This window comes from Myotis daubentonii, chromosome 1 (assembly GCF_963259705.1).
Source record: "Myotis daubentonii chromosome 1, mMyoDau2.1, whole genome shotgun sequence".
In the NCBI taxonomy this organism is placed as follows: domain Eukaryota; kingdom Metazoa; phylum Chordata; class Mammalia; order Chiroptera; family Vespertilionidae; genus Myotis; species Myotis daubentonii.
Window position 1 is genome coordinate 75,684,303 of NC_081840.1, and position 24,629 is coordinate 75,708,931.

The following is a 24,629-nucleotide window of genomic DNA, read 5'->3' on the forward strand; positions in this document are numbered from 1 at the left end:
TGCGCTTCCTGGACTTGTAAGTCTATTTCTTTCACCAGATAGGGGAAGTTTTTTGTCATTATTTCTTCAAATAGGTTTTCAATATCTTGCTCTTTCTCTTCTTCTGGCACCCCTATAATTCGGATGTTAGTGAGCTTGAAGTTGTCCCAGAGGCTCCTTACACTATCATTGTATTTTTGGATTCTTTTTTTATTTTGCTTTTCAGGTTGGGTGTTTTTTGCTTCTTCGTATTTCAAATCTTTGACTTGATTCTTGCGATCCTCTGATCTGCTGTTGGAGTCTGCATAATATTCTTTATTTCAGTCAGTGTATGCTTAATTTCTAGTTGGTCCTTTATCACAACATCGAGGGTCTCACTAGGTTTATTGAAGGATCTAACTAAATTTATCGGTGGTTTCTAGAAAATTCTTGAAAAACCTTAAAAGTGTGGTTTTGAACTCTATATCTAGCAGTTTGCTTTCCTCTGTTTTTGTCATTTGTGTCCTGTTTCTTTGTCTCCGCATTTTTTATGCTTCCTGCTACATTGCCAAATTCATTTATGAAGTCTAGTAGTTTTTTGATGGAGTCTTTAGAGTCTTCTATATACAATATCATGTCATCTGTAAATAAGAACAGTTTTACTTCTTCTTTTCCAATTTGGATGCCTTTTGTTTCTTCTTATTATTTGATCACTATGGTTAGCACTTTCAGTATTATGTTGAACAGGAGTGGTGAAAGTGGCATCCCTTTCTTGTTCCTGTTTTGGGGGAAAATGGTTTTAGTTTTTGCTCATTGAGTATGATGTTGATTGTAGGTTTGTCATATAAGGCTTTTATTGTGTTGAAGTATGATCCCTCAATTCCCACTTTGCTGAGAGTTTTTTTTTTTTCAAGAAAGGGTGTTGGGCCCTAACTGGTTTGGCTCAGTGGATAGAGCATCAGCCTGAGGACTGAAAAGTCCCAGGTTCAATTCTGGTCAAGGGCACATGCCTGGTTTGAGGCTCATTATCCAGTGTGGGGCTTGCAGGAGGCAGCTAATCAAGGATTCTCTCTCAACATTAATGTTTCTATCTCTCTGTACCTCTCCCTTCCTCTCTGAAATCAAAAATATATTTTAAAAAAATAAAAAGAAAGAAAGGGTGTTGGATTTTTGTCAGATGCTTTTTCTACATCAGTTGATATGATTATGTGATTTTTGTCTCTCAATTTGTTTATGTGATGTAGCATGTTTATTGATTTGCTATTATAACAGCTTTGCATCCCTAGAATAAATCCCACTTGGTCATGGTATATGATCTTTCTAATGTAATGCTACATCTGATTTGCTAGAATTTTGTTGAGGATTTTAGCATCTAGCTTCATCAGGGATTTTGGCCTGTAATTCTCTTTCTTTGTAGTGTCTTTATCTAGTTTTGGGATTATGCTAATGCTGGCTTCATAGAAAGAGCTTGGAAGTGTTCCTTCCTGTTGAATGTTTTGGAATAGTCTGAGGAGGGTAGGTTTTAGTTCTTCTTTGAATGTTTGGTAAAACTCTCCTGTGAAGCCATCTGGCCCAAGGCTTTTGTTTGCTGGAAGTTGTTTTTTATTACTGCTTCAATTTCCTCCGTAGTTATCAGCCTATTCAGACTATTTTAGTCTACCTGATTGAGTTTTTGAAACTTGTATTTTTCTAGGAATATGTCCATGTCTTCAAGGTTGCCCAGTTCCTTGGAATAGAGTTGTTCATAGTATTTTTTATAATCCTTTGTATTTCTGTGGGGTTGGTTGTTACTTCACCTCTTTCATTTCTCATTTTGTTTGTGTCCTCTCTCTTTGCTTCTTAGTGAACCTAGCTAAATGTTCATCAATCTTATTTATCCTTTCAAACAGCCAGCTCTCGGTTTTATTGATCTTTTGTGGGGGTTTTGTTTTAAATCTTTATGTCATTTATTTTAAACTCTGATCTTTATTATTTCCTTCCTTCTGCTCACTCTGGGCTTTTCTTCTTTCTCTCTTTCTAATTTTTTAAGTTGTAGAGTTAAATAATTCATTACCTGTGAATGACCCACATCCCGAGTGGTTCAGGGTTCAGGCTGTGGAGGAGGGCCATGCCCAAATGACAGAGACAAGACAAGAAATAAAATTTGGAAATTGGGGAGCCAGGTGAGAGCCCAATGCAAGAGGGAGGACTGCACTTGTTCTCAGGCCTTGCCATCATTTTATTTAGTTTGGGATACACCTATAGGCCTTAGGCAGGCAATTTTCAGTAACAGACAGACTATCTTATCAGTAAGGATTTACATGACTATGTGTTGGGGAAGTTGCTTCAGCTACCATTGTCTTGACTAAACAGTCAGTGCATAGCTCTGACCTTTGCCAGGGCTCAAGGTTCACCAGCATTCTGGGCTCCTTGTCCACACCTCTCTACTAGTGAAGGCAATGGGCAGCTTCCCACATTTACCAGCTTTTCTTGTTTGTTTGTTTTGTTTTTAGGTAAGCCTGTAATGCTACGAACCTCCCTCTCATCTCAGGACTGCTTTCACTGTGTCCCATAGATTTTGGATTGTTGTGTTTTCATTCATTTGTTTCCAGGATATTTTTTATTTCCTCTCTGATCTCTTTCATAACCCAATCATTGTTAATAATATGCTATTTAGCTGCCAAGTGTTTGATTTTTTAAATTGTTTTTATTGTAGTTGATTTCTAATTTTATGCCATTGTGATCTGAGAAGATGCCTGATATAATTTAAATCTTCTTGAACTTGTAGAGTCTTAGCCCGTGTCCTAATATGTGGTCTATCTTTGAAAATGTCCCATGTACACTTGAGAAGAATGTATATTCCATAGTGTTGGGGTGAAATGTCCTGAAGATGTCAATTAAGTCCTTCTGATCTAGTGAGTCTTTTAGGATTTCTGTTTCTTTGTTGATTTTTTTGTCTAGAAGATTTATCCAGTGATGTCAATGGGGTATTAAAGTCCCCACTATCATTATATTGCTTTCGCTCTCTCCGTTGATATCTACCAGAAGGTGTTTTTTTTTTTTATGTGTTTATGTGCTCCTGCAGTGAGTATATATATATATATATATATATATATATATATATATATATATATGTTTATCTGAGTTATATCCTCTTGTTGTATCTATCCATTTAGTATTATGAAGTGGCCTTCCTTATCTCTTGTTATGGCCTTCACTTTGAGGTCTATTTCGTCAGATATAAGTATTGCTACTCAAAATTTTTGTTCATTTCCGTTTGCATGAAAAATATTTTTCCATCCCTTCACTTTCAGTCTGTGTGAGTCCCATGTTTTCAGGTGAGTCTCTTGTTGACAGCACATATATGGGTCATATTTTTTTTATCCATTCTGAAACCCTATGTCTTTTGATTGGAGCATGTAATCCATTTCCATTTAAGGTTATTATTGATATGTTCTTGTTTGTAGCCATTTTTATTCTTTATGCCCTTGTTCCTTCTTTTCTTTCTATTTCTTCTTTTTACAACAGTCTCGTTAGCATTTTTTGCACTGCTGGCTTGGTAGTGATAAACTCCCTCAGCATTTTTTTTTTTAATTTATTTTTTTAGTCTGCAAAGCTCCTGATTTCCCCTTCAATTTTGATTTATGGTCTTGCTGGATAGAGTATTCCTGGATTCAGTTCCTTGCTTTTCATCACTTTGTATACTTCATTCCATTACCTTCTGGCCTGATGTATTTCTGTTGAGAAATCATTAGATCATCTAATGAGAGATCCCTGTGGGTAACTCTCTTGAAGCCCTTAAGATTCTCTCTTCATTGTTATCATTTGCCATTGTAATTATGGGTTCATCTTGTTTGGACTCTGTGTTTATGTGACTATTTTCTTCCCCAAATCAGGGAAGTTTTCTGTCATTATTTCTTCAAGCAGGTTTTCTAATCTTTGCTCCTCTTCTTGTCCTTCTGGCACCCCTGTCATATGGATGTTACTTCATTTCATGTTGTCCCAAAGCTTCCTTAAGCTCTCCTCCTGCTTTCTAGTTATTTTTTTTTCTCTAATTGCTGTTCAGATTGGGTGTGTGTGTTTCCACCCTGTCTTCTAACTCGCTAATTCAGTCCTCTGCTTCTTCTAGTGTACTGTTGAAACCTTCCATTGTGTTTTTTTTATTATTTCTATATCATTCTTCATTTCTCCTTGATTCTTACATATGTTGGTAATTTTCTCATCCAGCAGGTTTAGGAACTATATGACCTTTATTCTGAATTCTTTCTCTGACATATTGCTTGCCTATCTTTCATTTAGTTCCTTTTCTGGTGATTCCTTCTTTTCTTTCCTTTGGGGGTTGTTTCATTGTCTCCCCATTTTTGCTGTCTCTTTCTGGCACTGGGCTCCATTCTTGGAGTCCAAGGGGTTGAAGCCCTTAGCTATTCAATTATCCACAACTCCCTAGACCGGAGGCTGGGTCCACCTTAAGTTTCACACTGTTATTGTATCTGCTCTGAGTTGTACCCTCTTTTTTCCCAGTTTTGGTACCTCAGTTATCCACTTCAGATTCTCAGGGTCGGTGGGTTCACATACAGTTCCTCTGGTGTGTTACTCCCTATGAGGACCCAGAGCCCTCAGGCATGCAAATTACTGTGCAGCCCTGGCACCCAAGGCAGGATTGTACCCTAGGGCCTTCTAGCAGCATACATGCAGCGTCATCCTGTGGCCTGTGCCTGGGCACACCAGGTCACACTGGCAGCTCTGACCAAGGCCAAGGGTAGGGTGTGTGCAGGATGACAGCTCTGTCAGGCTGGGGGATGGAGCCCAAAGGCTATTTCTATGCTGGGGGCAGAGAACAAACTGGTCTTCCACTCTGTACTGGGATAGGGGATCAGGCAGGAATGGGAATCTTCTGGATTTGGCTCTGGCAAGGGGGTGCAGCTTGGGAAGTCTCTCTGGCTACACTGACTGCAGACATCTAGGTTGTGCAGCATGATGCTGCACTGCTCCCTGCTGGTGCATGGTGGTGGTTCCATTCTGGTTATAGTTGCAAATGGCTCCCTACATAGGTCTGAAGGTGGTATCCAAGGTCGGTCTGGGTGTTGGTGTGGCTAAACTCCTGGCACCCATTGCTGCCTTCTACAAGATGGTGTGGGTTCTCATCCACCACAAGGCCAATGAGTCCAGGAGCCAAGGCGTGGGTCACCCAGGGTCAATGACTGAAGCTGTGCACTTTCCAGGAAGGGTGTGCACCCTGAGACTCACTGAGGTGGCCAGGTGCTGAGTCGCACGGAGTCTGCAGCTGAAGCAGCATGGGCTTGGCAGGAGCGGCACACACTCTGAGGTAACAGGAGCCTGTGGTGAGGGACACTGGAGTCCTGGAGTCTGTGGGTCTGCAGATGAGCTATCAGGTCTTTAGCCGGAGTAGCTGCAGGCTCTGGAATGATGTTTGAGGACAGTCTGAACGGTGGTGAGGCTGGACTCCTAGTCACAGTAGGTCTCCCCTTAAAGGCAGCATGATTTCTGTGCCAGAGCTGGCCACCTCAGAAGTGCTTGCAGCAGTAACAATAGCTCCCCATCCAGGACAGCCCAGTCTTCCAGGCCCTGAGACTCCTTCAGGATATAACTCTACCTCAGTCACATATACACACACCACACCCGTCCACACACTCCCCTTTTAGTTCCTCACTCACTCACACTCTCTCCCTCACTGCTATCTTGGGGCCACCATCCTTCAGTCCCCCACCTACCTTGTGTTCTTTAGCCATCTGTATTACTGAATGACTCCAACCTTAAAACAATTAGAGAAAAGGTTAATATTTCAATTAGGTGACTGCACACCTACCTGGAACTCAGGCCTCAATGACCAACCAATGAATGTAGCTTGGTCATAATGTCTCAATGGAAGCTCCTCAGCTTTGCAGTTTTTTGGTGCACCTGGGGATGAGTGGATACCTGGGACATAATGACCTATACCAATCAAACTCACAAGAGGTCAGTGTTAACCCAATAGTTCTTCATCAATTATCAATTCACATATGGAGAATACTGATTTTTCTTCTCACTTGATAAATGCTATTTCAAAATGTAGTAGCATATTTCTAGGTGACATTTTCTGATTTGTGAGTTTTCACAAATACCTCATTTAAAAAACTCTTTAAACGTTGCTTTTATTGAGAAACCTGGCAGATGATGTGGACCAGCAACAAACTACCAACACTGTAGAAGAGCCCCTGGATCTTATCAGGCTTAGCCTGTATGCATGAATTTATGTGAAAATGAGCCATGACAGAGAGCTTTGAGGTATATTACATGTTTATGATCAGCATTTAAATATGATATTGGGAGATGTATAAGGAATTTCAGATTGAAATTTAACTAGCCTCTCCAGGGCTAAGAAACAAAGTGACATAGTTGCCAGACTTTGCCTGCAATACCTATAAATTTGGGTAAATTCTTCAAGTTCAAGGTCCCAAAACATTCTTGAGGTTTTTGGGTTGTTTGTTTGTTTGTTTTTTGTTGTTTTGCCATCTCCCAGGAAAGCAACCTTCATTTCTTACCTGGAAAGACTGCTGTGAACTGCCGGGGTCCAACCCCAGCAGGTCCAGGGGTCCCCAAAGGTGTGGACGGAGTCGGCGAAGAAGGAATGACACGGAGACAGCGTTCAGTTGATCAGCAGTCTAGCCAGGATCTCTAGCCAGGATCTCCAGCGAAGTTCTGGTTAGGATCTCCAGAGAGGTTCTGCTTCGGATCTCCAGCCAGGTTCTGTGGCCATGTTCTCTTGCTAGGTTCTGTCTCTAGGTTCTGAGGCCAGTTTCTGTCCAGGGTCTTTTGCCATGCTCTCTCCAGCGAAGTTCTTCTGTCTCCAGACTCCGTGTAGGTTCTGTCTTCTTGGCTCTCTTCTAAGTTATGTCTCTCTCTGCCTTGTTACATCTGTATTTATACCAGTTGATTCAATCCTATCAATCTCTATTACAAAGGTTAGGGCGTTTCTTATCTCCATTCCAGGGAGTAAAGATTATGCAGCATAAGCATGATTGTTTGTAGTTAAAGTGATTAATTACCCACCTGGCACTTAGTTAAGGCGTTTTATTCCCTCCCTAACTTCAGGGGAAAATCCCTACCTGGGGAAACAACCTTTCTCGGAAAGGTGACCTTGGTTAAAATGCAGCGCCAAGAAGGTGAGCAAACATATTAAGAACAGTATGCCATATATGCCAGGTCCCTTGACAGCAAGGATGGACCGGCTCCCGGCAAATTCCCCCTTTTTTATTTTTTAAAAGCAAGCATTGAAAAGAAAAACCTGAAATGCTCTCTTATATCCATTTTAAGAGTAGGATTGGCGCTTTCCGCTATTACCTGAGTCCTGATCTATCACCCCAGGGAAAGCTTGGCAATCCTGCACTTTCCCAGGGTAGAAAGGCTGCAGTGGGGTTAAGGATAAGGCTCTTTGGGCCTACCTTCTCCCATGCCATTACATTTACCTTTCCTTCCTCAGAAAAGCATGGACATACTTCTTGTATAAAACGTTCTGTCTGACTGGGAGTAACCTTAATTCCTCTGCTAGCAAGCATATGTGTTAAAAGATCAATACAGAGTCTTATTTCTTTAGACTCAGTATGGCACATCTTCGTAATCTAAAGATCAATACAGAGTCTTCTTTCTTTGGACTCAGTATGGCACATCTCAATCTAAGAATCAATACAGAGTCTTCTTTCTTTGGACTCAGTATGGCACATCTTCTCAATCTAAGAATCAATACAGAGTCTTCTTTCTTTGACTCAGTATGGCACATCTTCTCAATCTAAGTTCTGTACTATCCACCTTCTTACCCTACTTATCCTCTATAGGGGGGTCTGCAGTACCCTGGTGGAGTCCTATCCGTCCCGAGCGTGGGGGTTCTCAATGGGGGGGGGGGCTTACCTAGGGGAATCCTGTTCCAGGGGTTCCCAAAGGTGTGGACGGAGTCGGCGAAGACTATCCACCCTCTTCCTACGGTGGAGTCCTATCCGTCCCGAGTGTGGGGCGCTTACCTAGGGGTCCCTGTTCGGGTGCCAGATGCCGGGGTCCAACCCCAGCAGGTCCAGGGGTTCCCAAAGGCATAGACGGAGTCAGCGAAGAAGGAATGACACGGAGACAGCGTTCAGTTGATCAGCAGCCTATCCAGGATCTCCAGCGAGGATCTCCAGCGAAGTTCTGGTCTGGATCTCCAGAGAGGTTCTGCTTCAGATCTCCAGCCAGGTTCTGTAGCCATGTTCCCTCACTAGGTTCTCCAGCCAGGTTCTGTCCAGGTTCTCCAGCCAGGTTCAGTCACCAGGTTCTAGTCAGGTTCTCTTGGCAATTTCTGTAGTCAGGTTCAGTCCAGGATCTTTTGCCATGTTCTCTCCAGTGAAGTCCTTCTGTCTCTAGAGAACGTTCTGTGTAGGTTCTGTGCCTAGGTTCTGTCTCTCTTGGTCCTGTCTTCTAAGTCCTGTCTCCTAAGTTCTGTGTCTTGCTGTCTAGTTACATCTGTATTTATACCAGTTGATTCAATCCTATCAATCTCTATTACAAAGGTTAGGGCGTTTCTTATCTCCATTCCAGGGAGTAAAGATTATGTAGCTTAAGCATGATTGTTCATAGTTAAAGTGATTAATTACCCGCCTGGCACTTAGTTGAGGGGTTTTATTCCCTCCCTAACTTCAGGGGAAAATCCCTACCTGGGGAAACAACCTTTCTCGGAAAGGTGACCTTGGTTAAAATGCAGCGCCAAGAAGGTGAGCAAACATATTAAGAACAATATGCCATATATGCCAGGTCCCTTGACAGCAAGGATGGACCGGCTCCCGGCAGTGAACCATATAAGCAAGATAACAAGCTACTTTCTCAACGAGATTTTATTGGCTTCCAAAGTCTATCTTAATCCCTTAAAGCTTTTGGGTGACATCCAAGTCTATTTATGTCTCTCTCAAACATGATATTCTAGTCAAAGTCTTCATTAATCAAATCAGTTTCCAATTGAGTCCTGTTATTAAACGATTCTTATTGAATTTATGCAAACAATTATATTGCCAGGAAAATAATAGTACTCATTAAGAGTTTTCAATCCTAGAGGGATAAGGTAGAGAGAAAAATGCCCCACGTTGGGCTCCATTAATGCCAGGGGTCTTGATCCAGCATCTGGAAGGGTTCAGGAATCTGTAGAAAGGCTGTGTGTAACTTAATAAAGAGTCCAGAGACAAAACATAATTTTGACAGGCATATTGGGAGAAAACCAATATGGTGGCATAGGTAAACACCAGAAATTGCTTCCTCCTACAACCACTTCAAAAATACAACTAATAGACAAAACAGACATCATCCAGAACCACAGTAAGGCTGGCTGAGTGGAAATTCTACAACTACAAGGAAAGAGAATAGCACACTGAGACTCAGACGAGGTGCAGAAGTAAAGTGCAGAGGTACGGAGGCACATGTGAAAAGGGCTGGCAACTGAGGATGCAGCTGTCTTTTTCAATCATTAGGGAGTCTCAAGCTCCCAACTGCTATGAACTCCAGTTCCGGGCGAGTCTCTGGGAACCCAGACTCATATGGGGAGAAACTGGACTGTCTGGAAGCGGGTAGGACTTGAGGGTGGCTTTCTCTCAGAGGTGCTTGCAGCGATTACTATGGGACATGGAGACCCGGGGCCTCTTAGGGAAGGACTGAGGATCAGCCATAGCTGTTTGCTCTGCCCTGTTGATTCCCTGAGAACCAGCCACACCCAAGCTGTGCGCAGAGGCTTTTGCATATGAATGACCTATCCCTTTGGAATCTAAAATTACCTAACAAACTGTAGCTGGGTCAGAGAGACCCAGAAATTCCAAAAGAAGGCCCAAGGCCCCACAGCAGCTTGCATTGCTTCACAGGTGGGCCTCATCCGGGCACCTCCAAACCCCAAACAAAGAAGAGGAATCTGCAGATCTCTCCATAGCTCCTGCTGGGTAGTCTCAGACAGAGGCTAAATTACCACCTCCTTAGAGATCCAAGAGCCAGTGTACCCAGTGGTCAGAGTGGGACCATCCAGATTACAACCCCTCAGATCCATAAGGGACACACTCAGGGGGAAGACTCAATGAGCACCAAAGCCCCACTGAAGCAAGTTTTGCCCCATAAGGGTGTCTCCAGCACAAAAGTTCTCCCACTGCAGACACAGCTGATTCTCACAGCCAATTGGCCTGGAGGTCAATTCCTCCCAGTGATACCAACTACAATCGAGGCTTAACTACAACAAGACTGTGCACAAAGCCCACAAAGGGGTGCACCAAGAGTGTACACCTGAAGTAGGGGAGGCTGAGCCACTGGGCCCTATAGGACACCTAGCACACAAAGCCACTCTATCAACACAGGGAACCAGCCAAAATGCGGATACAAAGAAACAGGTCATGGCCCCCTGGTGCTTACCACAGGCTGTGTGCTTACACTGACTGTACAGAAATAGGAGGCAGAGTAAACTCACCCCATATACACCTCAGCTCAGGCTCTTTGCCTGGTCTGTATTGTGAAGGGGGAGACATTAAAAAAAAGAAAGAAAGAAACAGGTCACAAATAACAGAAATGGAGGAAAGCAAACTACTGGTCATAAAGTTCAAAACCACACTTATAAGGTTTTTCAAGAATTTTCTATAAACTGCCAATAAATTTAGTTAGATCCTCAATAAACCTAGTGAGACCCTCAAGGATATGAAAAAGGACCAACTAGAAATTAAACATACACTGACTGAAATAAAGAATATTATGCAGAGTTCCAACAGTAGACTAGAAGATTGCAAGAATCAAGTCAAAGATTTGAAATACGAAGAAGCAAAAAACACCCAAACTGAAAAACAAAAAGGAAAAATCATTCAAAAATATGAAGATAGTGTAAGGAGCCTCTGGGACAACTTCAAGCTCACCAACATCCGAATTATGGGGGTGACAGAAGAAGAGAGAGAGCAAGATATTGAAAACTTATTTGAAGAAATCATGACAGAAGACTTTCCCTACCTGGTGAAAGAATAGACTTACAAGTCCAGGAAGCACAGAGAACCCCAATCAAAAGGAATCCAAAGAGGACCACACCACGACACATCATAATTAAAATTCCAAGAGCAAAAGACAAAGAATCTTAAAAGCATCAAGAGAAAAACAGTTAGTTACCTACAAGGGAGTACCCATATGACTGTCAGCTGATTTCTCAACAGAAACTTTGCAGGCCAGAAGTGAGTGACAAGAAATATTCAAAGTGATGAATAGCAAGAACCTATAACCAAGATTACTTTACCCAGCAAAGCTATCATTCAGAATTGAAGGTCAGATAAAAAACTTCACAGATAAAAAAAGGAAAAAAAAAGCTAAAGGATTTCATCACCACCAAACCAGTATTATATGAAATGATGAAAGGTATCCTTTAAGAAGAGGAAGAAGAAGAAAAAGGTGAAGATAAAAATAATGAACAACATATACATATCTATCAACAAGTGAATCTAAAAATCAAGTGAATAAATAATCTGATGAACAGAATAAACTGGTGAATATAATAGAATCAGGGGCATAGAAAGGGAGTGGACAATTCTTGGGGGGAAAGGGGACTGGGGGATGCGGGAAGAGAATGGAAAAAAACTGTACACCTATGGATGAAGACAGTCGATGGAGGGGGGTGGTAAGGGCAGAGGTTGGGGTGGGAACTGGGTGGAGGGGAGCTATGGGGGGAAAAAGAGGAACAACTGTAATAATCTGAACAATAAAGATTTAATTTTAAAAAAAGAAAGGCATATTGGGGAGTCAGAGAAGACTTAGCTAAAGGAACTAAGTTCTCCTTGTCTCAGGACCCCTTGCTTTTTATTAACACAAATTGTCCTAAGGCAGTGATTTTCAACCTGTGGATCGTGACCCCTTTGGCCGTCGAATGACCCTTTCACAGGGGTCGCCTAAGACCATCCTGCATATCAGATACTTACGTTATGATTCATAGCAGTAGCAACATTACAGTTATGAAGTAACAACGAAAATAATTTTATGGTTGGGTCACAACATGAGGAACTGTATTTAAAGGGCCAGAAGGTTGAGAACCACTGTCCTAAGGCAAGGCAGATATACAAATGAAAGGGTAGGGTTTTGTATACAGAGTCCATTGTCAGATTGGGGAAAATGCCTTCGGCTGTTCAGGTGTTTGGCCAGTAGGAAGCAATAACATGTAGATTAAGATGCCTATAGCTCTCTGGCAGCAGTCATTTTTTTTTTAAAATATATTTTATTGATTTTTTACAGAGAGGAAGGGAGAGAGATAGAGAGTTAGAAACATCGATGAGAGAGAAACATTGATCAGCTGCCTCCTGCACATCTCCTACTGGGGATATGCCCGCAACCCAGGTACATGCCCTTGACCGGAATCGAACCTGGGACCTTTCAGTCCGCAGGCCGACGCTCTATCCACTGAGCCAAACCGGTTTCGGCTGGCAGCAGTCATTTTAATGCATCCTTTTTCAGGTTTGGGGAAATGCCCTCAGCCATCTCCAGATGATTCAGCCCTGCTGACATACTGGAACTGGCTTCTGGCAGGGGAAGAAATGTTTAAATTTCAGCAATATTTCAAACAAAAAATTACTATAAAAATTACAATAGTTTTCAGTCCATTCAGTCCCCTAATCAATTCTTGTTTATCCTAACATTCTGCCAACATTTTATGAATCCAGTTTACTTAGAGTTCTACGAATCTTCATCAATTTTAAAGGTATGACCTGAAAATTTAGCCTCAGGAACTCCTATTCTGGAATAAATCAGAGTTCTTTTCATGGATATTTCTCAAGATAAAATATATTTCTAAAATCATCAGAGTAAAACAATGACTTCTGCAAATGACAAAAAAACTTAAAATGATAGGGCTATAGATCTGATTATAATTCAATTAACAAAGAACAGCTTTTCTGTAACATTTCAAGATAACTATTAGAACATTGTGGACTGTTGGAGATTTTTATATCTTTACAATATCATTTTAGTAACAAGAATATATGTATAAAAATACAACATTTATTTCTTTATTTGATGAAGTTTCTCATGTAATTTAAGTATATCAAATGGCCTAATGAGTTCAAAACTTTTCTAAGGACAGAAAAAACTAACTATTCTAAAATTTTCCTGGTACCTTTTAGTTTATCTCTTTTTATTAAAAAACTAGAGGCCCGATGCATGAAAATCATGCAAAAGTAGGCCTTCATCCAGAAGGCTTCATCCAGAAGGTCATCTGGAAGGTCGTCCAGATGGTTGCGCGACTGTTCGGCCGTCCAGTCTACCTAGCATATTATGCTTTTATTATTATAGATAACCAACTTAGGACAAAACTACTTTCCTTTTTTTTCTTTAAATGTATAGCCATACCTCATATCCTCTATTAGCAACAACATACAGTTTTTTTCATATTATTTCAAATTCTTAAACCCCAGAAACCTCAATTTTTAGTGATAATTAAAAAGTAAGCAATCAGTATTCTTTAGATTGACAAATTTATGAATATATTTTATAACTGCTAGAAATATAGTCCCTTTCATTGGAAAATATATTCACAATCTATATATATAAAAGATTGGTGACCAGAACAATGGAATGACCAGAACAACCAGTGGCTAATGAAACGCACTGTGGCAGCCAACTGGCCTGTTTTGGGCCCCTCCCTGCTTGCTGCGCCCCCCCCCCCCCAGTTGGCCCTGCCCCTGATAGGCACCCCCTACCCCGATCGGAGGCAGGGCCAGTTAGACAACCACCTATGTCTCTTTCCCCCCACAGACCTGGCCTAATGGACCCCCATCAGGGCAGGTCGACCGGACCCCACCCTTTCATGCATCGGGCCTCTAGTCTATATATAAAAAAGGCTAATATGTGCTGAAACCGGTTTGGCTCAGTGGATAGAGTGTCGGCCTGCGGACTGAAGGGTCCCAGGTTCGATTCTGGTCAAGGGCATGTACCTTGGTTGCGGGCACATCCCCAGTAGGGGGTGTCAAGGAGGCAGCTGATTGATATTTCTCTCTCATCGATGTTTCTAACTCTTTATCTCTCTCCCTTCCTCTCTGTAAAAAATCAATAAAATATATATTTTTTAAAAAATGATTAATATGCTAAGTGTCCCTCTGCCAGTCCAACCAGTCACTATGACACATACTGATCACCAGGGCAGACTCTCAATGCAGGAGCTGCAGTGAGTTGGCAGCGGCAGTTCTCAGGTTACACACCCCAAAACCAGAGAGGAGGGAGCCCGATTCCTCACTGGGTTGTGCGATTCCACCTTCGGCCATGAGTTATGTTGTTTCTGGGGCACCGTCAGCCCTGAATCTGGTTTACTGCACACTTGTGTTTGCGTTCCACACCCTGTACAACAGCAACTTTGCAGAGTGCTCTCTCATACTCCAAGACTCCTTGGGGGATGTTGAAAAGCCAGTTTCGGCCCAATTCCAGGAAGCCAGGCCAAGGGGCCCCACCTGCCAGAGGGACCCTGCTCACTCTGCAGATGCCCTTTGAGTCACAGCGACACCCCAGGTGCAGCTGGCCAGGCCCGCCCCACAGCCACTTTCTAATTTATTTTTTTTTAATGTGCACCGTGTCACTAGTTGTTTAATAAAATATAAGACCTATTCATAAACAGATCCAAATTTATCTTTTAATTTCTCTTCAATAAGAAACAAAAAGTAGGTAAATTTAAGATTAACCTAACAATCCATGTTTCAGTATTTCAGCTCAACAAGAAATAATCTAGATATTCAATGACCATCTATTATTCAATCTAGCCAAGAAAACATTATAGTTTACAATTACCTAAGACATCTAGAACACAATTTTATTTATTGGCTGTATTATGGTTATTATTATAATTTTGTGGTTGCTACTGTTAATCCTCACCTGAGGATAATTTTTCATTGGTTTTTAGAGAGTGGAAGGGAGACAGAGAAACACAGAGAGAAACATCAATGTGAGTGAGACAGATAGATTAGTTGCCTTCTGCATGCACCCCAACTAGGGCCAGGGATTGAGCCTGAAACCGAGGTACATACCCTTGACTGGGATGGAACCCAGTACCCTTCAGTCCATGGGCCAGCACTCTATCCACTGAGCCAAACCAGCCAGGGTTATTTTTATTACTATTAATCCTCACATAAGGGTATTTTTTTAAAATTGATACTAGAGAGAGAAGGGGGGAGGGAGAGAAACATTGATCGGTTGCCTATCATACATGCCCCAAACAGGGATTGATCCCAAAACCTGGGCATATGCCCTGACCAGGAATCAAACTCATGACTCTTCGGTGCATGGGACAACACTCTAACCCACTGAGCCACACCAGCCAGAGCTAAAATACTATTTTTATATATGTAAACATTATTACTAAAATATTTTTATTTTATTTATATCTATTTGTTAGTTCTTACCAATCCTATGTGATATCAAATTTAATTATCACCCAAGCTATTTTCTTGACAAATCATATAACAAATATAAACTTATTTTTGTAAGCCCAGGTAAAATAAAAATACCGTATTAAACATTAATAACTAAAATACATGTCTATTTAATTAAACTAAGCTTAAACTAGCTTTAATATCAAATATTTTTTTAATTATTTGATTTTAAAAAATACTTGGGATAGCCTCTATTTCTTTCTTTTAATTTATTTTTAATTTTTTGTTGTTGTTATTCCTCTCCCAAGGATATTTTTCCATTGATTTTTAGAAATAGTGGCAGGGCCAAGGAGAGACAATGAGAGAGAAACATCCATGTGAGAGAAACGCATCCATTGGTTACGTCCCCCAGGTGCCCAGACCAGGACCTGGAATCGAGCCTGCAACCAAGGTACATGCCCTAGATTGGAATGGAATCCGGAACCTTCAGTCCATGGGCCTATCACTATCCACTGAGAAAAATCCAGTAGGGCACTTCTATTTCTTAATTTAGGTAAGTATTTGATAACTTTAAGCCAATAAATTATTACAACCTAATAATATTATCCAGAGACAGAAAATACACTATATGTAAACACAGCTACCACCAACAGATCATACACATAAACAAAATCTATAATAATAAAAGTGTAATATGCTAATTAGACCAGAAGACCTTCAGGACAAAGCCAGGGCTGTGAGGGAAGCCCAGGTCCTAGGTGCTGGAGGGAAGCCGGTGCTGGCAGCTGGGGAAAGCAAGGTCTACTTTAGCATGAATTTCTTGCATTGGGCATCTAGTTATGAATAATTTCAGAGAAGACAAGATTTTTATTTGCCCTCAATAATTTTAAGAAACCTGGAGATGGGGGGGGGGGTGGTATCAGGCATAATGACTTTAGCTACTTGTTTTTAAGTTTTTATCTTTTTTTAAAAATATATTTTATTGATTTTTTACAGAGAGGAAGGGAGAGGGATATAGAGTTAGAATCGATGAGAGAGAAACATCGATCAGCTGCCTCCTGCACACCTCCTACTGGGAATGTGCCCGTAACCAAGGTATATGCACTTTGACCGTAATCGAACCTGGGACCTTTCAGTCCGCAGGCCAATGCTCTATCCACTGAGCAAAACTGGTTAGGGCAAGTTTTTATCTTTATTAAATTAATTGAGGTGACATTGGTCAACATGAACATGTGGGTTTCAGTTATGGGTTTCTATGTTACAAGATCTCTTTATTGCACCATGTCAAATGCCACTTGTTTTTAAAAGTGCCCGTTTTTGTTTTTGTTTTATCCTTTGGTTACCTCAGCCTCAGGACCTAGTGAGCTGTGTTTACATTTCTGATTTCCCAGCAAGAAGACCCGTTGAAACTTTCAAAATATTCCTATTAGTCTTTGAAAAATTTGCTTCCAATTTTGTTGTTTCTGATCAGTCATTGAATCCTTTAAAATCTATTCACTACACTTCTCATAATCTTTTCATCTCAATAACCTTTTAAAAATTTCCAACTTATTGGGAAGTCTCTAACTTTTTCTTCTACATTTGAAAAAAATTATCTTGTTATTTAACCTAATTAGCACATGTGACACCAAAAAAAGCTAAATAGCTAATTCAAAAGTCTCAAGTAATATTTCAGTGTAGCAATATTTTTCTTCTAAAGTGCTAAGTAATTGTGCTTTCAGTGATCACATTTTTATAATATCTACAAATTTCTGGAAGAAAATAGGAAGGGGTCTGAGTGGACTTTGATTTTTATTCTAATTTCTGTCTTTTCATCTTATTACGGGTCTCTTAATGGCTAGATGTGAGAGCTCTCTAAAATTTTTCATTTAAAAGTTTTGCAATTCTGCCAATAACTATGGAAGAAATTGAAACAGTCATTAAAAAGCTTCCATCAAACAAAAGCCCAAGACCAGACGGCTTCACAGGGGAGTTTTACCAAACATTCAAGGAAGAACTAAAACCTATCCTCCTCAGACTACTACAAAAAATTCAAGAGGAAGGAACACTTCCGAGCTCATTCTATGAAGCCAGCATCCCCCTAATACCAAAACCAGGTCAAGACAACACAATGAAAGAGAATTACAGGCCAATATCCCTCATGAACATAGATGCCAAAATCCTCAACAAAATCTTAGCAAATCGGATCCAGCAGTACATCAGAAAGATCATACACCATGACCAAGTAGGATTTATCCCAGGAATGCAAGGATGGTACAATATCCGCAAATCAATAAACGTGATACATCACATAAACAAATTGAAAGAAAAAAACCACATGGTCATATCAATAAAAAAAAAAAAAAAGTTTTGCAATTCTGTTATACTAGAGGTCCAGTGCACGAAATTTGTGTACTGGGGTAGGGGAGTCCTTCAGCCCAGCCTGCACCCTCTCCAATCTGGGTCCCCTCGAGTGATGTGCAACTGTGGATTGCCTTTTCGGAATTGCCTTTTAGGAATGCAAACAGACATATCAAAGATGATGTTTACTAAACAGTAAGATTATCAGGTTGGGGGAGTTTGCTTTAGGCCATTGACTCAGCAGCAGGTAATAAAATGCAGATATTTAGCCCTGTGAATATCAAAAGCCCCATTCAGCCTTCTGACTGGAGTTCTCACATTTATATTAATTACTGTTGATCTTGGCTCCTGGCAAGGTATCTTCAAGGTAGCAAGAGTTTGATCCCTTTATTAGTAAAAGCTGGAATGGCATAAACACCAAGATAAATATCAAGCTGGTGATGGTATCAATTAGAAACAACCATCCATCACCAGGAAGTATGGGCCCTGGTGAATACTACGTTCTTTGTCCCTTTGTCTTGTCAATCATTAGTACCTGAATTCTATTAAGAAAGTGCTATAACAGGGACCTGTTAGTGGAGAATAATTTGTGTAAAACTCCTGGGTCCTCCATCTGCTCTGACTCTCTGTATCTGTAAGTTAATTGCCCTTCAATAAATTCTGTTCTATTCTATGGAGTTACCTGCATCATCCTTTGATAGTAGTCTAATGATACTTTTTCATTTTAATGGCCATTACACCTTTGCCATATCATGAGACATTTACTATCTGTGCAAGTTACTTAGCTTCGCAGATGATCAGTTGCCTCATTAACTACAGGATATTTGATTAATTAAATCTGCTAAACTCTCCTTGGTCTGGCACCCTGCAAATCACCAGCCATACAAGGGTAAAAAGGCTTGGTTTCTGTTCTCTAATAGCTTTCCGTTTAATGCAAAAGACAAACAAGAAAACTGTAATTTTCAATAAAGAGTGATTAGTGTTCATTGTCAGGGCAGTTTTAAGACCTAAATAAACAAATATAGATATAAAATGGGCTTAATAAAATTCCTGGTACATCATAAAGTTAGTTCCATGTCCCCTTGAATGATTATAAACTTTGAGGAGAGTTATTTTATTCCTCCAAAACAAGACATTCTCAAATAGCACACTTTCTAGCCAGCTCCCAACTTCCTGTCTTTTACCCTGAGACAATGACTTGTGACAGCAGTCCTTCGGCAGATTTGTGTTAAATATTAATGTTGCAAACATTGCCTAACACTCCTCTAAAAGGATCAGAGAGCAGTCAGAGCCCTGGGGCTGGCCTGGAGCCAGTGTGCTTTGTGGCAGGTGGGCAGTGCCACAGCCTTTCCTGCACTGTTTTCAGACTGAGAGTTGAAGGATGACAACTCTGGATTCTGGTGTGGCAGGCAAGGAGCCTGAGTGAGGAGCCAGCTAAAATCATCTGGAAGGAGGGAAGTGGAGAGGCTCAGGGTTTTCCCTATAGTCTGCAGTCATGGATCCCTCTGTCCCCAAGGGATTGAGCTAGTTTGCCTTTACAAAAAACTGGTGTGGTAACCAAGGGTGTTTAATAAGTTCCTTAAAGTAATTTTTTTTTTCTCTTGATTTCCTCTTATTTATTATCAAGCCTAGTCTTGCATTCTGGGCAATTATGAAAAGTCTAGATATGCATAGAGCAGTGGTTCTCAACATTGGCTGCACATTAGAATCACCTGGGAATCTTTTTAAAATCCTGATTTCTGGGCCTCATCCTCCAGGAATTCTGTTTCTTTGCTACTAAGGTTGTGGCCCCACCCCATAACAAAGAAACAGAATTTTCAGAGGATGAGGCCCAGAAATTAAAATTTAAAAAAGATTCCCAGGCGATTCTAATGTGTAGCCAAGGTTTAGAACAACTGGCATAGAGGAAAATGTTTTTTCCTTGGTGGAGGAGGGGATGGGATAGTGGTATCGAAAGCACATTTTACAAATAGGTGTATTGAGTATAGTTGCATATTTTAAAACATACATATTTAAATTGAGCAATCTGATGAGTTTTGACATATATGTCAACATAAAAACATTCAAACCTGTTAAGAATTTTTGTAAGTTTATTTGAGCCAAATTGTCAACATATGCTGGGAAACAGAACCTCAATAAATTGAGATAATGCTCTGGAGAATGGTGGGTTACATCTATATTTATACACTAGTGGCCTGGTGCACAGATTCATGCACATCGAAAAGAAATTCATTAGAAGAACTATTTTAATATCGCTATTCGCCTTTTCTCTATAATAGAAGTGTCAACCAAGTTCACAATTGACAATGATAGATCAATACACGTGTGTGTGATTGGCGCCAGAGAGAGCTTTATATGTATTGCACATGCACAAGTCAATGTTTATTTTTAAATTACCAGTGCATGTCATATGTACCAGCCAGTTGGTTGGGCGGTTGGACTGACATACAGTTGGTTAGTCACTTAGCCTTTTATATATTTGGATAGAGGCCTGGTGCATGAAATGCGTGCACTTGGGGGGTGGTCCCCTCAGCTTGGCCTGTGCCCTCTCACAGTATGGGATCCCCGCGATCAACTGCCCCCAAAAGGTAGACCCCACCCACCTGACCAAGGCTCCTCAATGGATCACCCCAAAGAGGTAGGCTTTGCCCACCTGGCCAGGTCTCTGCAATGGATTGGCCCTGTAGAGGGAGGCCCAGGCTACCTACCGCAGCACCACGGTAGGGTAGCTTGGGCCTCCCTCTGCAGGGGCAATTGATTGTGCCATACAGCAGAAGGCCCCGCCCATCAGCCACAGCCCTTCCATCGGTGGCCTGGACCTCCCTCTTTGGGGCAATCATGGAGCTCCCTAATTGATGGATTGTCCCACCGGCCAATGGCCTGGGCCTCCCTCTGCAGGGCAATCATAGGGTGATGGCCAGGCCCCTGACCAATTGTATGGCACCTGCCTTGGCTGGCCTGGCGTCAGTGGGTGTCATAGCATGGTCATCAAGAAGGTTGTCCTGATGGTTGTTCTGCTGTTCAATCCTTCGGTCGATTTGCATATTATGCTTTTATTATTATAGATTGTAATCAACGGAAGGAACATAAGTGCGTTACATGAAATTCATTGGTGATAGACTAGAGAGGCGGGAGAAAGCAAAGCGGGGGAAACCCCTGAGATTGGATAAAAGGTAAAATTATAGACACATATTTAGGTGGGTGTAAGAACAATTAACATGATAACAATGAAGGAATTTGTGGTATCTGTCCTGGTGCCCAGGCACATTAGGCTGTGCCACAAGGGGTTCATAAAAAGGGAAGTTACAAGTTCCTCAGACATTTCAAGGTTTACCTTGCAGGGAAGATACTGGCCTAGGATGTAACTACCCACCATAACTGCTTTTAGTTAAAGTTTAGTTACAGACCATTCTTTGTAGTAACTTTAGGTCTCTGAGTTTGCAAGACCGCCATGCAGGCCTTCCCTGAGCTTGTCAGGTTAGCATGTGGCCCCTTTCATCCACATATATAAACACTCATAAAAACAATCACCACAATAAGAATATTGAACAATAATCTACCTAGCCATACAGTCAGGGAATGCAGAAAAGGAAGGAAATTGGCCTTCAGAATCACTTTGCCCAGATATATAACAAGAAGAAACTAGAGAATGACCCATAGAAGTAGTGAGCTTTAAAGGGCAGTCACCACACTCACTTGTAAAACATGCCTAGAGATGAGACAGTATAGAGGAAACATCTAGGCACCATCTTGACTGAAAGGACTCCCACTAAGAGGCCTGACTATGACTCCTTGCTTAGTAAACTTCCATAGTTGAAATTAACCTAACCACATCCTTACAGAGTTACAGAATTAAATGCTTGTTCTCTCTGATGGTCTGCAGGCCAATAGCTTCTGCTATAGATATCTCAATTAATTACAGGAATTCTGCTTGAGGCTTAAGCAGCCCCTTTGTCAGCAGAGGTGAGGAAATATGCACAAAGTAATGACTGTTTTTCAGAGATTCACAGGAGTATCCATAACTAGACTCAGATCAGTGGGTCAACGGAGGGACCAGGAACGAAGGGATTGAGAAATTTCACACTCTTCCTAGAATCCTTTTAAATGCCTACCTGTCTAAGACCAGCACCCACCCCTTGTGTCACCCTTCCTCCCTTCCCTTGACATTAGAAGCCACCTGGATTTCACACTCTTTTAAGATGGATTTGAGAATAAGTTTTGGAGATAGGCCTTCTTGATCAATAAATCTTTCCTTGCTCCAAACTCTGATGTCTTGAATATTGGCTTTTCTTTTGAAGCATCAAGAACAACCTTGGATCTGTAACAAAAAGAAAGAATGTACAAAAACTATACATCCTTTTTTTAATGTCATGTTCTACAAAATAGATGTTTTATCAATTAAATGATAATAAGATAGTATTTGTGGCAAAACAACTTTAATTGATGAACCCTACAGGAACTGTCAAGAAGATAGTAAGACCACCTTCCACCAGATTTATGGCTTAAAACCAGCAGAGAATAGCTTATTCCAACTGTTCTGGGAGGAATTAGTGGGCCAGATTTTCGTGAATCTAGGGGGATGGGGTGGCTCTTGCTATAGCTTCAGAAAATGAATTTTCTAAGACTCTCACAGAAGGATGAGTTATTTTTATTGGAATTATGTTTCTCAGGTTGCAAAGTCCCATGCCCCTTAACACAGTCCTGAAAGAGGTGTAGTTGGGGCTCCAGCAGACCCAAAAGCAGGGCCAGTGTTCAGAGCCTCTGTTCCATGATGCAGCCAGGCACAGTTCAGGATCAAGAAGATTCAGTCTATTAATCCATTGTGTAGAGACAACATGGCCATGGGCCACGGGGAGGAATGCAGGAGAATGCACCTCATGCAACAGGAGTCCCACGAAAGCCAGAGGGGTCCCGCTGCCATTTGCTCGATAGTCTATGTGTCCTGGAAACTAAGGGATTGGAAGGACTTTTATTAGAGATGTAAGAGAAAAGAGCTCAAAGCTGGAGATAACCTGCTGTATCGCCGATCTTATCGCCGATCGTCCAGATTTTAGTTTGGACGAATTTGAGACGCGGGGCAAGAGTAGATGGCAGCAATCAGACTGGGTGGAAACCCGCAAATCTAGACTGGCTCTGTTTGAATGGCTTGAATGGGGTCTTTGGGGCTCCCTGTCGCGCTACTTATGAAAGCAATGAGTCGGTGTGTTGTTACCTGGTTCTCCAACTGAGTGGGCAGAAATGCGTGAAGACTGAGTTACCACCTTTTCTTTACAGGTTTGTATCTTGTACTGGGTTGCGCCTGGCACCCCAGCTCACACCATGCTCCTTAAATCACACGCCGCCCTCCCCAGTGCTCTGATCTGCCCAGTGTCCCCTTTTTTGCACTTAAATGTCAGTCCTCTTACCTCATTCCCAAATAGAAATTTTAGTTCAGAGCTTTCACATATTTAATAGCCTTGTCTTCCTCTCCCTGTGCTCTGCAAAGATCTCTTAAAACAAAAATTTTCTTAGCCAGGAATTGTGTGGCATTCACAGTATTTTTAAGGAGAAAAGGCAAGTATTAATAGAGAATCAGAATTCAGAACTGTGGCTCCCCATTTCAGGTATGCCAGTCTGCAGACTGGATGAAAAGGGACCACATGCTAACCTGACTAACTCAGGGAAGTCCTGCCTGGTTGCCTTGCAAACTTGAGACCTAAAGTTACCTAAAGGATGGTCTGAAATTAAGAACTTTAAAAAGCAGTTTATAAAAACAATTAAAAAGGGAAGCAGCCAATCAATGATTCTCATTATTTATGTTTCTCTTCCTCTCTGAAATCAATTTAAAAATATTAAAAAAATAAAAATAGAAAGTTCATAGTGGGTAGTCATGTTCTAGGCTAGTATCTTCCCTGACAAAGATCAACTTCTGTTTTTACTGAGCCTGTTGTCTTTTTGCATCTAAGGTAACATACCTGTGGAATATCAGGGCAACTTGTAACTTCCCTTTTCTGGATCCCTCAGGGTACAACAAATGGCACCTGGGTGCAGACTACAAATTTTCTTATTTTTGTTATCGTGTTAATCTGTTAACTATCCTATATCCATCTATGTAAAAGAAGCATGTGTCTATCATTTTATTTTGTATCCATTCCAGAGGTTAAGAGGTTAAAGGTTGCTTTCTCGTGCTTCCCTAATCTATCACCAATGGATTTCGTTTAACCAACTTATGTCTCTGTCTTTGATGGTGAGTTATAAAATAGGAGAAAGACCACAATTCTGTGGAGCATTATCCCAATATGTTGAGATCCTGCTTCCTGTCAATTATGGACAATTTGGCCTAAATAAACTCACAAAAATTCTTTAAAAAAAAAAAGAAAGCTAGAGGGCCAAGGGCCAAGGACCAAGAGAGAGGGCTCCTTTGTCCAGGAGTTTAAATATTCAGGTTTCTCAAATTTGCAGTGGGCCCTCCTGTTCTGGTCACTAACTTGTTCCCTGGTGTGACTGACAGATAAACACCTTCCTACATCACTCAGACCTTACTGGCATGTGTCCAAAATGCCTTTGCCCAGTCCCTTACTCATTGATCTGTGGAAAACAAATTTGGAGAATGTTAAATTACAGCTATCTAGCAAGGCTGTATAAAGGTCATGCGTATATTATCTTGTCTTCCTTTTACTCCTTTTCTGTTACCTAATAAACAGATTATGACAGGGGTATCACAACATGATGATTAGTTTCACCTAACAGTAATCCCTACCTTCATAATGCAATCATCCTAATACATTAGCATACTAAACAACACACCCTGAGCTGCCCTAATCAGTCATGGAAAGCCCATAAAAGAACACAAAATGTCTGACAGAGCTCCTCTGAGAAATCTCCACCCTTTCCCCAGATGATCCTGAATATTTCCTCTCTTATTGAATATCCAACCCCTGATTAAATGAACCTTAATACAGGAAGCAATTCTTGTAAAGAGGGCTGTTCTGTCTGTGGAGTACT

The 24,629-nt window shown here is 41.2% G+C and overlaps 1 protein-coding gene and 1 non-coding gene across 2 annotated transcripts in view; both read left to right on the top strand.

Moving 5' to 3' along the window:
- The window catches only part of LOC132239709 (ribonuclease 4-like), a 195,621-nt gene that overhangs the window by 18,807 nt on the left and 152,185 nt on the right, over window positions 1-24,629 (top strand). The window lies entirely within an intron of this gene.
- On the top strand, window positions 10,325-10,456 carry LOC132224949 (small nucleolar RNA SNORA51). Its single transcript, XR_009450770.1, has one exon. It is a non-coding gene; the product is annotated as a small nucleolar RNA SNORA51 (small nucleolar RNA).